The sequence below is a fragment of the Staurois parvus genome, unplaced genomic scaffold (assembly GCF_062004578.1).
Source record: "Staurois parvus isolate SC_StPar_1 unplaced genomic scaffold, SC_StPar_1.0 ptg000214l, whole genome shotgun sequence".
NCBI lineage: Eukaryota > Metazoa > Chordata > Amphibia > Anura > Ranidae > Staurois > Staurois parvus.
Window position 1 is genome coordinate 343,001 of NW_028318010.1, and position 12,684 is coordinate 355,684.

Below are 12,684 nucleotides of genomic sequence, written 5' to 3' on the forward strand. Positions count from 1 at the left end.
TACATATACAAACTGCTTTCACTTTCTGTGAAACTTCACATGCACTCCCACTTGAGCTGTAATTAAAGCTTAAAGTGACACTAAAAACTTGGGTTTCAAAACAGCAAACAAACGGAAAAAAAAAAACCCACACGATACTGAAGCCAGGATCGGGATCACAAACCCAAAAGATTGTCTTTAAGAAAGAGACAAAAAAAGAAAACAAAAACTCCTTAAAATACATAAATAAAACAAGAACAAAAACACCCAACACAAAAAGGAGACTCCTGTAGTTCTACCCTCACATTTCCTTTGATGCAAGGATACCAAATTATAATGTCCACAGACAGCAGAGCAAAACTGAAACGGAGACCACTGTATTTATGGGAGCACATGCGTAAAGAAAGGAAATGGGACTGTCGCCACATATTAATCACCACAACAACTCAGAGGCAAATGTGTCATGGATTTACAAAGAATTAAAAAAAAAAAAAAAAATGAAGTTTTAAAGTTGGTGCAGTTTATAGTAGTTTACTAGTTTTTTTACATACAAAAATCCACTCAGAAAACATGTAAAAAAAAAGCAGGTAAAGACAAGGTGATTCCTAGCACCTCTATATACAAACCTAGGCATTCATAATATGCTCATTGTCACTCTGCAAAACAAATCTTCCCGTTTTAAACTATACACTACACATAATGCAGGTCTGGTCAATTCATACTAACTAAAACTTAAAGGCTTTGACATTATATGCACCACCCATTTTTAGGGTGGAACATGTAACAGGTTCCCGCTCCTGCAGTCTCTCCCACATTGCTGGGGACTTTCTCCCCGCACCTGCTATCACAATTTGAAAATTAAGAGGCTGTGCTGGGTTCCCACCCAAACGGCTGCGTCATTCATTTACTTCTATTCTGTGAATGAACTAACCACAATACTAGCAGCCGTTGTGATGAATTACCAGGGTGCTAGAGAACACTAGTATTTAACTGAATCTTCCTGTCATTGTGTAGCTGTCTGCCCATACCAGGTTAGAGCAGACAGCTTACACTGACAATCTGCAGGAGCCTTGCACTGCACCCGTGATCTACCGATAGCAGGTGTAATGCTTATATGCTCAAAAATTAAATACACTCTTCTTTTACCAAAAAATGGCCTGTGAAGCTATGGTATTGAGCACCAAACATATTAGTTATGTTTAGTGGGGTGTATCCCAATACCTGCAGGGTGCTGCTTCTGCTAAAAATCAACCTTGCTGTGTCTCCTTCACTGCTGCTGGAGATTACTCTGAGCGGCTACAGGGGTTGGACAAAATTATGGAAACCCCAAGTAAAAGAACAAAATCGTTATCCAATATGGTCTTGGACTTCCTTTGGCATCCAAGACGGCCTGAATTTTGGGAACTAACAGAAAGTCTTGGATTGTGAATGCCAGAACCTGATACCACTCTTCATGCAAAAATTGTTCCAGTTCATATAGATATGAGGCAAAAAATGATAGAGACCAAAGAGGATCAATCTCAGTACCATGAAGACTGGGATTGAACTCTGCAGTCACTTTTGCAGCAGTTTTCTTATTCTGAGTTACAATCCTACACAGTTGACCATGTCGAGCACTTATGCTTATCAGAAGAGGTTTTTCTACTAGGTTTCCTACTCTATACAATGCAACATCTTTCCCTTGCCAGCTCCAAGACTGAGAGCTGAGCAATCAAAGATCGCTAATCGCTCGGTTCTCAGTGTTCCGTGAGCAAAAGAGCTCATGACTGTCAGTCGCTAGTTCTGTGCTCTGCCCCTCCAGCGCTCACTGGAACACAGCATGGGGGGGTTAAGAGCAGCTCAGGCTATCGGGGGATCACTGAGAAGCTGCGTCGGATGCCAGTGCAGGCTTCTAGGTGAATCCTGTTGGTTGGGATTTCTTCACAGCCTGGAATGGCTCTGTGATATCAGCCAGCTCTAGCCCGCTGTCAGCTGAAAACAAATCACAAGACTACACTGTGATCCCCAGGTTAAAAACTTCTCCTTTAAGCTGAACTCTATGCAGATATAAAAAGAATTGATACAGGTATAAACTCCCTCAATCTGCATTAACTATTTATAATCATTATGCTGCTAGCATTAGTAAATAGATTAAAACATGTAAATACAAAATACTTTTTCAACATCCTGGTTTCTGGCCTAGGCCACGGAAATGAGGTCATACATCCCTGGAATCTGCATGGGCATTTTTTTTCTTTAATCTGGAGGAGGGGCTTTCTCAGCATAGCACACCCTCTTGCCTGCATTTCCGAGCTAAGGGCAGATGGATTCCAGGAAGTCCATGGAGTATGAATCATCTGTCCCTACTCAAGAAGGCCACAGCTAAAAAAAACGCTAGGAGGGGGATTTTTCAATGTAGTTTTTACATTTTAAAAATTACACGTATTTGTAAAATGAAGCTTGTATATGTACCTGAACTTTAACTTTTTGTTTTGGTCTTGTAATCCGCTATACAGTAGAACTTCTATTGGAAAAAAAAGTGACAGCACAGTCTGCCAATCAGACATGCTGTAGGACACGTGCTCACCCATCTGCCACAGGCTTGGAAAGAGGTGAATGCCAAACCTGCATAGGCAGCAATATGTTTTCAACTGTGCATTAAGTTGTGTTACAAGAGCTCAGATTTAAAATGCTCATTAATATATATTACACACACACACACACACACACACACACACACTTTCAGTTAATCAGCTTCACAAGAACTGAAATATTTAATGTGTTCTTACAGTGGAGTCTCTAGTGCATAACAATGATGTAAACACACCAACGTTATTAAGGTATAATACATAGTGCAACACTTCTGTACTTTTGAACACATCCTCACACCTGATCCCTGTAAGGCAACCTCTAATGCAGGCCATAGATGGGGAGAAAAAACGGCAGATTTTTCTTTTAAAAAACGAAAATTCGGTCGTTCAAGCGGCCGACGTTACCATCAATGGTAAAAAAAAAAAAAAAAAAAAAAAAAAAACGGCCGATTTTCATCCCTTCTACAGCTGGCAAAAAGTGTCCCTGCAGAGAGCTCCGCTATTTCTGACAGTTCTCTGACAGTTCCTTCACATTTACAGCGGTTGAAACATTGTATCTATTTGTTTCCATTTAGGATACAGATGTTTTTATTTGGAAACAAATAGATACAATGTTTCAACCGCTGTAAATGTCAAAGAACTGTCAGAGAACTGTCAGAAATAGCGGAGCTCTCTGCAGAGATACTTTTTGCTGGACTGGAATTCTTCTTATTTTCATCCTACTTCTTCATCCTCATCCTACTTCTTCATCCTCTCCTTCATCCTCTCCTTCATCCTCTCCTTCATCCTCTCCTTCATCCTCTCCTTCATCCTCTCCTTCATCCTCTCCTTCATCCTCTCCTTCATCCTCTCCTTCATCCTCTCCTTCATCCTCTCCTTCATCCTCTCCTTCATCCTCTTCCAGGTCACTGCTCATGCGCAGATTTTTTTATCGGTAAAAAAATCGGCCGATTGGCCCATTAATGCCGCGAAAATCGGCCGATCGGCCGATTTTTTTCCAACTTTACCAAAAAAAAAAAAAAAAACGGCCAAAATCCCGAAAAACGGCCGACCAAATCGCCCACTAACGATCCAAAAATCGGCCGATTTTATTTTCGGCCGACAAATCGGCCGATTTTCGACCCATCTATGGCCTGCATAAGGGACTGTGCAAATGGGAGAAAATGCTGTGTTCAGCTATTAGGGATAGAAAGAAAGATCAAAAATGAACAAATACATTGAAGTGCATTTCAAAATTTGGGGTTTTTTACTTGTAAAAGAGGCAAAAAGGTGGCAGGGCTTAAAGAGACACTAAAATCAGATTTTAAAAAAAATTTACCCAAGAATGTATTCCTAAAACAGATTTTACCCATTACAGTAAACTTCTCTTTTTGTTCCTCCCTCTTACAAAAATAGGAAAAAAGGTTTCATAATTTTTTTTTCATAGTGTAGTAACCTTTTGTGTGCTCTTGCTTTCCAGCCTAGGCCTCCTAGCATTGCCATCTCACATCCACCCCCAATACCATAGGCGTATGCATGCTGCAAGATTCAGTACAGATGTTGCGACCTCTACAGTGCTCATATCCCAAAATCTGGAGGCATGTATGCACATGCACAGAAATCCCCTGCACATGTACAGATCCCTAGCCAGTTCTCAAACACCTGGCAGAGACTGGTGACAGATCTGCACATGCACGGAGGAAAGGTGGGAGCTTTGAAAGATGGCTGCGTGGAAAAGGGCAGGTGGAGGGGATTGATCCACCAACTCAAAAAGTACCCTTTATTGCTCTCAGCCTCCTTTTATTAGTGGGAGCCTGCAATCTTTCCCCATGGTCTCACTGTACAGAGGAACATAGCCACCCTTGCCCCTGAGATAGGGTATGTGGCAGAGTATGAACTGTTTTTGCAGAATAAGGATATCGTTCCAGGTCACTTCAAACAAAATTAAAATTCAGATTTTCTTTATTGTCAAAGCACACACAAGGAAATGCCTACAGATAATGTCCAAAGGCAAACCATGCAATGTGTACACTGCTTATTATAGAGTTTAAAGTATTTAAGAAATGTAAAACCTTTTTCTACAAGGAAAACATTTGTAAAGTGCAAGAGGTGCATTGCAGTCACATGAACATTTCAATAATGCAGCACTTCACATACACTTTAAATAATAGCAACTGATAGAAGTACATTTTGTCCAGTCATATGTGCTATCAGAGAGAAGCCAACACACTTACAGACTAATTAGCTGCACATCCCAGACAATATAACAAAATGCATGGGAAACTACCTGCAATCAAAAAGAATAATCATTGTACAGTCTAAAGCCAGCCATATACAAAGGGTTGCAGGAAAGAATCACTCAAATCCCCCATCAACACAGTCAGTGTTGATGGGGGAATCTCTCACGGAGCTATTGTGTTCTCCCTGCAGGGGTGGGTGAGGCTCACGCCATTCCTGTTGGGAGAACACTGCGATTATTGCTAGCAGCTATAACCGCTGTCAATCACATGAGAAAAAAAATAAATAAATATCAGATGGATGACTTGGGTGCAAGCAGCCTACACGTAGATGGTTAGAATCTCGAACAAGGCAGGCTTAAAGAGGAGTTCCACCCAAAAGGGGAAGTTCTGCTTTAATGCTTTGCCCCCCGCTCCCTATTAAGGACTGGCACCTTTGGGGAGCGGGTACCTGAATTTGACAGGAACCAGCTCCAACTTCCAGTGCGATTGCCTAGGTCAGTGGTCGGCAAGCCGCGGCTCGCGAGCCACATGCGGCTCTTTACACACTAAAATGCGGCTCTTCTGTGTGCCGGGCGCCCGCTACCCTCCCTCCTCTCGGGCGGCCGCCCCAAAAGTCAGGACAATGCAGCTAGCCCAGCAATGGGCAAACTACGGCCCGGCGGACCTTTTAATCCGGCCCGCGGAGCGTGGCAAACATTGGCTGTCAGGATGTAGGCGGGGCAGCGTGACGAACTCCGCTCCTCTCACAGTCCGCCCTGAAGACCAGAACGGCGCGGGAACACGGCGAGAGGAACGCGCGGAGCAAAGGTAAGTGAATTGACACAATATGGGGAATGAATTACTATAGGGGGGATGAATTTTCAGTTTTAAAAATACGGCTCTCAAAATAAAATTTCAATCGTGGTTTTGGCGAGATTTGGCTCAGTTGAAAAAAAAAAAAAAAAAAATGGTTGCCCACCACTGGCCTAGGTGATTGGAAGCGGACGTTGTCCTCCCCCTCCCTCCCCATAGTCTTCTGGGACACATGACAGGTCTCAGAAGACTACGGGGCCATTCACAAAGCACAGTGCTTCTCACACATGCGCAGTGGGCACCTGGCTGTGAAGACACAAGCTGTCACAGCCGGGTGCCCATACTAAGGATGCCGGCACCAGGGAGAGAAGACGGCTAGTGAAACCAGCGGTGGTTAGGACACTGCTGGACAGGTAAATGGCTGTATTTCAAAAGTCAGCAGATACAAAAACTGCGGACTTATTTTTTTGCAGCTGGAACCCCACTTTACAGTGGTTCTAAAGCCTTAAGGTTTCTTACCTTAATGCATTTTTTTTTTTTTGCTAAAAACACCTTCTGTGCTGCAGGATCCCCCAAGCTACACCCCTTATTCTTACATGAGCCTGATCTGATCTAGTGAAGTGCACGAGACAGCAGTTCTCGCCGTTGTTTCCCTCCTCACTGGGCAGATTGATGGCAGCAGGAGCCATTGGCTCCCACTGCTGTCAAATACTGTGAGGGGGCGGGGCTAAGCCACTCACACAGGTGCCTCCATGGAAAGCGACTTTCCATGGGGGCACTCACTAAAGAGGAGGAGCCTAGAGCGCCAGCAGGGGAACCTAGAAGAGGAGGATCAGGGCTGCTCTGTGCAAAACCATTGCACAGAGCAGGTAAGTATAATGCGTTTGTTATTTTAATATAAGAAAAAAAAAAAAAATACAATGAAGGTTTAATGTCACTTTAAAACTAAATGCAAACAGGCGTAATAAAGTAATCCTAATTACACTATCTTGCTGCCAGGAGCTGGCAGAAAAGCCCAGTGTAAGTCCAAAGGCTGTCTTGTATAGAGGATGACCACACTCAGCAGGCCCCTGCATCGAGGGCCTGATAGTACAAAAAAAAACAAAAAAAACACACACAACAGTTATGTATCCGATCAGGCCTGGAAGATGACTTGGGAAAGTTAAACAAATAACTCCTCACTCTGTATGGGGCGGTGCACCTCTGTGAATGAGCCCTAATTCATACTTGAACATTAGTTAGGTTAGGCCTCATTCATCTGACATACCTGCAACTTTATGCTTTTCTAGGACTTTTTAAACTCAAATGCATATTTTATAGTAAAAATCACACTGAGTGTGGGCCTCAGACTGGCGAATGAGGTGAATAGGCAGCTCTGGCAAATGAGGTGAATAGGCAGCTCTGGCGAATGAGGTGAATAAGCAGCTCTACTCAGATCTGGATGCAGCAGCATTCTGCTTTCATTAGCTGTGGCCACAAATGCCATCCCTGAACAAAAGCAGTCTGCTTCCAGGGTAACTTAGATGAGCAGTTACATGAGAACGGTGGCTTCAGCAATCAGGGTACAAACCTAGACAGACATTGAAGCCTTTAGGTTCAGTCAGCTTGGCTGCATTTAGATTAACTAGAATTCTGTGCATTGTGGGTCAGATGAGATGAACACAGGATAACTTGATCTGGGAAACAAATTTGCTTATACATTCCAGAACATTTTCCTGCATTTAAATAACCTATTTAGTATAAACATAGCCTAAGGCCCCCTTCACATGGGCGTCTTGATCCTGATTGGAAAGTCCATGGAAAGGCAGATGTAAACGAACTTGTGTCCGTTTGCAAGGATGCAGCACATATCTGCTCACATGTTCCCTGCTGACTGCAGTGGACTTCTCTCCGTGTGAGAGGGGTATAATTGGGAAAGCTTTAAACTGCGGTCAATTGTTATACATCAGTTTGTGTGGTGAGCTTACCACACACTTTCCAGTCAGATTGTACAACCTCTATGCCTACAAGTATGTAATACAAGGGCCTAAATGATTGTAAACAGTTTAGGTAGGAATTCAGCACCAACAAGGTGCATGACACCTGGACTTATTTGATAAGTTTATGGTTCTGCTGAGGATACACTCCCGCTGTGGGAGAAGAGAAGCACACAGAGCAGCTATACCTGCCCCTCACCTCCTCTGCTGCACATTTACAGAAGTCTTTGTATTTTGTGTAGGCTTCTGTAATTGAGCAGGAGGGGGAAGGACGGGCATAGCAGCTGCAGCAACTCTGCTGTTGAAGATGCAGAGACCAGAAGCTCTGGCGTTGGGCACCCACAACTACAGCAACAGTTGTCTTTTGGGAGTTCTATAAAGCTATCAAATGTAATAGAGATAAGTCATGCACAGAGTTGGACTTAACTTGTAGTGTGCCTTCACTTTTTACAAATTCCTGGAGCTCAGCTTTGATCCCACGTAACCATAACCAGTATGGCATATTGAAAATAAATATTTTTTCACCCTACCCCTTTCCCACCCTCTTCGAACACATCAAGTTAGTCTCCCGCCAAACCCCTTTACATGGTGAATCCATTGCCACGGTAGTGCCGAGATCACTAGTCCTCTGCTAGTAACTTGTTAGGACGTCGTACACTTCTCTCTACTGGAAGGGCTCTACCAGCAGCCATCCAATAGGAGGTGTCCATGTCTCACAGGCAGTGATGTGAACAGCTTAAAAAGAACCTTCCAGGAATTAAGCAGAAGAGAAGGATGACCTGGGCTGGCAGTGTCACCTGACTGAGGCTTCAGGTGAGGTAATATAGACCTTTTGTGTTTTGGTTTTTTTTTTCCCTCTTCATGAAAATGATCAGGTAGAGGAAGGTGGAGATGGGAGGGTCATTGTAATCCTGGAAAGGGCAAGAAATTATACTGAATACTGAAAGTAAAAAAAATAATCCCGTATGTGGGTTTACCAATACAAGCAAACAAAATGTCCTGTCTCAAACCTGCTATGGGATTTAAAGTTGAACTTCACAAAACAAATTGATGAACAGGCAGGACTTTAATTCAGAAGACATATGAGAACTCTTCTGCACTAAAGTTTCTTGCCTGTCTGCCCTGTACACTGAGCTGCGCATGCGCAACTCAGTGCACAATTTCAGAAATACTGAGATGAATGAACTCCAGTTGCGCATGTGGGAGTGACATATCTTGGCATGGCCAATGAAAACGCCTGAAGACTGGTACCTGGAAGCAGATGCCAAAGATGTCAGTGGACGTCAGAGAGCCCTGGAACACCGTAGTGCTGTAGTCAAAGCAAATCAAGTTCCGCTTTACAAAGGCCAGTATCTATGCCAAACATTGAGAGAAAAAGTAACATTTCAGTATGTAATAAAGGGGCGGTCAAACTGCTACATATATGTAGCTGGGGGTGGTAAAAGCAGGTGGTTGAGCTGTGACATTACTGCCCCCTGACCAAGGACATGCAACCGCTCAGGTTGTACACATGCTGTGGCTGAAAAGCTTTGCAGGTGAGCAGTACCTTCAAGTTAATTGAACTGCAGCATGGTGGTTTGTGGGTTTTTTTTTCAGGGTTAAAGCAGGCAGTGAGGAGGAAACATGTTGCCTTCCAGCCATCCGTCAACTGCCCTGCTGCTGCACATCTGATTAAGCCTTAAGTGAACCTTTCATAAAATCTTTTTTAAAGTGTCCACCCGGTTTTTTTTGGTACTGTTACAAGAGATCGGATTGGAGCTGCTTTATTGTTTTAGAGCCAGTTCACACCACATGCAGTCCAGTGCATTTTTTTTTTTCTGCATCAAAAACTCATGAAAGCAGGTTATATGGTTTCCAATGGCATAGTACACACCAGTGTGGTCTGTTCCAGAAAAAAAAAAAAAAAAAAAAAAAAAAAGTAGAACATGCTGCATTTTTCCTGCCTTGAGCTGTAAGGGAAAAAGGTAAAAGGCATAAAAAATGCACCAGAGCCCAGTACAGTAAAAAAGAAAAAAAAGCATCTGGAACACATCCATAGATGCATCAAAATGCACCAGAATGCATCAAAATGTGCATGCAGAAAAGTATCTGGAACAGATTGAGTGCGTTTTTGTGGTGTGAACTGTTGCAGGAGATGGGAACTAACCTGCCTTATTCCAGCCCTACGGTTCCTCCAGAGCTGGCTAGGTGTTCCTTGAGCAAGGAGCACTGTATGCCTCTCAGATAAGGGACCCCAATGATCATTTTGGCTATCTGTAATAAGGATAACAGGGAGGTATAGATTCTTCCTTTTTACAACTGCGTAACACATAAGTGGCAGTAATAGGCTGCACATATGCGTCACCGGGCAGCTGATATTTCTGTGCTGAAAATGCTCTGCCAGCAGAGGCTGAGCTTGGAAAGACAGCTCTTGAACCCCCCCCCCCCCCAATCAGAAGCCAGCGGGAATGACTGCCAATCATGTGACCAGCCAATAAAAGTAGTTACATGGTCAATCTTTCCACCCTCTGGTGTTCAGAGCTTTTTAAAAGAGACACCGGGGCTGATGGGAAAGGGTTCCACTACAGTCAGCTATGACTATAGCAGAAATTAGTAGGGGTCCCCTGCAACAAGAACATTATTTCAAGGGATCCTCCATGTTATACAGGTTGGAAGGTCTACTTTCTAGGGGTGCAACCATTTCTTCTAGCCAGGAGGATGATGATCATTGATGAGTCTATTGTCTGTACACAAGGATGATCTTACGTAGAGATATACAAAGATGTGGACTTGTGCTGTCCTCTCACTGTGTTTAGGAGTGAGAGAACCAGAAAAGTGTATTTGTAAACATGGAAGTTCCCAATGCAAGGTGTGGGGTCAAGGAGGAAGAATGTCTTTATTAGAAATGAGAAGCTGGCCCATCAGATGTACCATCCTGCAGGATTCCCCGAGAGGTGACAATGTACAGTCCTATCAGGTGGTAGGGTAGGATCCCCTCCTGATCATCAATAGAGATTACTCCAGCGGTGTGTGATCCAAGGTGACCCCCGAGCTGTAGACACACCGCATCCCCCCACACTCCAACACACCTGCCCCCAGCAGACAAAGCCATGGCTGGAGAAAGCCGCACAGCGGGCTAATCGGTCTCCTTGCACCAGTCCTGGAGGAGTACAAATCCTGGCACCAACCATTATCCTCCGCTCACCTGACCCCCACTCCCCCCCCCCCCTACCTGAAGGGATTAGCAAGCACCCCCTCCTCCACAAACACAGCTGACCCAAGCGGCAACCTCACCACTCCCCCTCCATACCTCTGTACACGACTGCCGGGGCCTCCTCAAGACGAGCTCATGCCCCGGGGTAGTCACTGATACACCGGGAGGCCTCAGTCGCCTACCAACCCCGGCTCTCCATCGCTGCGCACTTGACAACGGAAATGACGCAAAACGTTAGCATCCACTCACATTCCCTGTAATAAAGCCTGATTCCCTAGCCGCCCAAAATAAAGCTGCTGCTAATTGGCCCGTTCTATTACAGTAGCTGTAACGCGTAGCTCCGCCTTCTATAAAAAAGGTAATGCTGTCGCTCCGAGAGGCGGCGCTGTGATTGGTCGCTGCCTGTGAATGGAGGCTGCTGTGATTGGATACAGAAGATAATGATTTAAAGTTCCCGTAGTGGAATGATTGTGCTCACGTTGTTAGCAAAAGTAATGCGGGATTTAGCGGCCGTGTATTGTGCTGGGAGGTATGTACAGCGTGTGAGGGTAGACGTATCCTTAGACACTGGAAACACATCAAGTCTCAATGGGGATAAATCTCATGCTGGCTATCTATACTGACATGGACTGGGTATTGTGTTAGGAACATGAGGATGCCCCATCGTTTGATGGAAAAGAAAATGATCAACCTACAGAGGACTGAATTCAAAGTGAAAAAAGTATGCAGCAGGGTAGTTTCATTGCAGCAACTCCAAATGGTACTCAATAGTTTGTGTGGCCCCCACATGCTTGTATGCATGCCTGACAACGCCGGGGAATGCTCCTGACAAAACGACGGATGGTGTCCTGGGGTTTTTACCCCCCAGTTCTGGACCAGGGCATCACTGAGCTCCTGTACAGTGTGAGGTACAACCTGATGGCGTCGGATGGACCAAAACATGACATCCCAGAGGTGTTCTATTGGATTTAGGTCAGGCAAGTGTGGGGGCCATTCAATGGTATCAATTCCTTCATCCTCCAGGAACTGCCTGCATACTCTCGTCACATTGTGCACCAGGAGGAACCCAGGACCCACTGCACCAGTGTAGGGTCTGCCAATGGGTCCAAAGACTTCATCCCGATACTTAATGGCAGTCAGGATGCCATTGTCTACCCTGTAGAGGTCTGTGTGTCCCTCCATGGATATTCCTGCTCAGACCATCACTGACCCACCACTAAAACGGTCATGCTGAACAATGTTACAGGCAGCAGAACGTTCTCCACAGTTTCTCCAGACCCTTTCATGTCTGTCACATGTGCTCAGGGTGAACCTGCTCTCATCTGTGAAAAGCACAGGGCCCACTAGAGGACATTGGGCCCTCAGGCCACTCTCATGAACTCTGTTTCTGATTGTTTGCTCAGAGACATTCACACCAGTGGCCTGCTGGTAGGGGGTTGGCAGTGCTCATCCTGTTCCTCCTTGCGCAAAGGAGCAGATACCGGTCATGCTGATGGGTTAAGGACCTTCTACGGCCCTGTCCAGCTCTCCTAGAGTAACTGCCTGTCTCCTGGAATCTCCTCCATGCTCTTGAGATTGTGCTGGGAGACACAGCAAATCTGGCAATGACACGTATTGATGTGCCATCCTGGAGGAGTTGGACTGCCTGTGCAACCTCTGTAGGGTCCAGGTATCACATCATGCTACCAGTAGTGACACTGACCCTAGCCAAATGCAAAACTAGTGAAATACAGAAAAGATGAGTAGGAAAAAAAATGTCAGTGGCCTCCACCTGTAAAATCATTCCTGCTCTGGGGGTCATCTCATTGTTGCCCATCTAGTGCACCTGTTGTTAATTTAATTAACACCAAAGCAGCTGAAACTGATTAATAACTCCCTCTGCTACTTAACTGACCAGATCAATATCCCAGGAGTTTCATTGACTTGATGTTATACTCTGATTAAAAAGTGTTCCT

At 44.7% G+C, this 12,684-nt stretch overlaps 1 protein-coding gene across 1 annotated transcript in view; it reads right to left on the reverse strand.

Moving 5' to 3' along the window:
* The window catches only part of STK40 (serine/threonine kinase 40), a 68,291-nt gene extending 57,337 nt beyond the window's left edge, over window positions 1-10,954 (reverse strand). Inside the window, exon 1 of the mRNA XM_089678977.1 lies at window positions 10,826-10,954. The gene's annotated coding sequence lies outside the window, so the exon portion shown is untranslated. The remainder of the gene's footprint in view (window positions 1-10,825) is intronic.
* Between the last annotated feature and the right edge of the window lie 1,730 nt (window positions 10,955-12,684).